Here is a 2,165-nt window from a genome sequence, read left to right on the forward strand (position 1 = left end):
CTCTCTCCTTATTGTTATAACTAAGATTGTAAATGAACCAAATTATTTATAAATAGTTCGAGCTCGTTCGTTAAAAAAACTAAGTTTGAACCCAAGTTTAGGCTCAATTATTAAAGGAATCAAGCTCAAACATAACAATTTGATCATAAACATGATGCTCAATTTGACCATAAAAAATATTATAGTTTAATATGTATAATTATCTAAAAGTATATCTATATATACTTGAAAAAAAATTATTATTTGTAGCTTATTGATAATATAATTAGTCAATTCTTAGTAAAAATTAATCATAATATATGAAAACTTAAAATATTTTAGTCATGATTTTTCTATAAATGAAAAAAGAAGCTCATGAACAAACTTGAACATGTAATTTTATATATGATGAGCTCGAGTTTGACTCATGTTCGAAATAAAAAAGTTTGAACTTAATAATTAGCTCAACTCGACTTGGATTGGTAATTTATAGCCTTAGTTGTAACTATGGAATTATACAAAATAAAAAATAAAACAACCACAACCCTTGGAAAAACAATGTATAACTCTGGCTCTACGCAAAATATAATATATCATACCAAACTAGTTAGATAAATAAAGTAGGAAGGAATCAGTGTGTGTCTATATATATATATATATATATATATATATATAATGGTTTTAAAAACTTGCATGTACGATGAAAGAACCAATTTTGGCTTCGGTTTTCAGTTTTTTGGGATTTTACTAGATCGAATTGGTGCCTAGTTCCTAGTTGAACCGGCTGGTCTAATCCAATTTTTAAAATAGTGATATATATATATATATATATATATGTAAGGTTGAAATTTTATCAACCATCTTGTTGGCTTTATTCCGTGCCAAATTTGCTTGTATTTTAGCAATTAGTAACCCTATATTTAGATGGAAATCATGTAAGGGTAGTGTGTGAGAGAGTGTAAAAAAATGCTCAAGATTGTACAAGGATGCAGAGACTCGCAACTGGGACTCACAGGTGACTCGCGACTGGCAAGCCGCCAACTGCAGCACACGAGTGAAGCATGTAGAGAAGATAAACAGTCACACCAGCTAAAGCACTACAGGACAAAAAGTCCAGCCTAGCCGTTCTGTTAACTCGCTACTAAGTCAAGTCGCAAGGCCAAGCCGCCAGCCAGCTTTGTTTCGGAAAAACTAACTCTTCGCATTCCTTTCTCACCTCATTATATATAGACCCTTATACCCACGAAATATAGAGAGCTTCTAGAGAGAAACCATAGAGAAAAACGAGATTGATTCATCCACAATCTTCACATAGAAACTCTTCAAATTCCTTTACTCTCTTTCTCTCCATTGTTACATCCTTGAGAGGTACATTACCAAAACATTTTCTCACCATACCCATATCTGTGAGAAGGCCATTTGGTGTCTGGGAAGCAGTTAAGAAGGGACCAATTTCATATTGGTTGATGCTATGGTCAAGTAGCGGAATCTAGTAAGCTAAAGAAGAAATAGGTTCGGCGTAACCTCGTTGGAGTAGAAGCTTGGAGGGCTTATGTACATTGGGTAGATTAGACTTGAAAGGTCTTCTGCTGTTCATGTATCCCAACTACATTCTTTAATGAATTATTTACCGTTTAGAGGGCGGCGAAGAGGTTTTATGCTAAGGGCTTCGATTTCCTCTTCGATAACACATCGTTGTGTTGTCCTTGTGTTTGCATCTTTCTTCCCTTAATCTTTGCCATTTAATTTCTGCTGTGGATGTGATTTTATTTGGTTTAGATTGTTTATCAATTTTGTTTTAAGTTTATGTTCATATTCCGCGCATTAATTGTTTGATATTAAGCTTGAATTGGTAATTTGTTAATTGGGGGTCTAAATGTTCATAGTGTTTTATACACTAATTGAATTTTCAATTGGTATCAGAGCTGGTTCACTTATATTGTTTTCATTACCTTAATGTGATCATTGACCCCAAATTGAGATGGACCGGTCTCAATCTTTAAATGCTCCACCATATTTTAATAGTAGTAATTATGCCTTTTGGAAGTTGAGGATGAGAGCATTTTTGTGTTCTATAGATGAGGTTGTTTAGGATGCTGTTGAAATAGGTTGGACAAAGCCAGAGGTAGCCAAATCCACATGGGATAAGGCAGCCCTCGCGGCGTCAAATGCTAATAGCAAAGCAC

The sequence above is a fragment of the Quercus robur genome, chromosome 7 (assembly GCF_932294415.1).
Source record: "Quercus robur chromosome 7, dhQueRobu3.1, whole genome shotgun sequence".
NCBI classification, from domain to species: Eukaryota; Viridiplantae; Streptophyta; class Magnoliopsida; order Fagales; family Fagaceae; genus Quercus; species Quercus robur.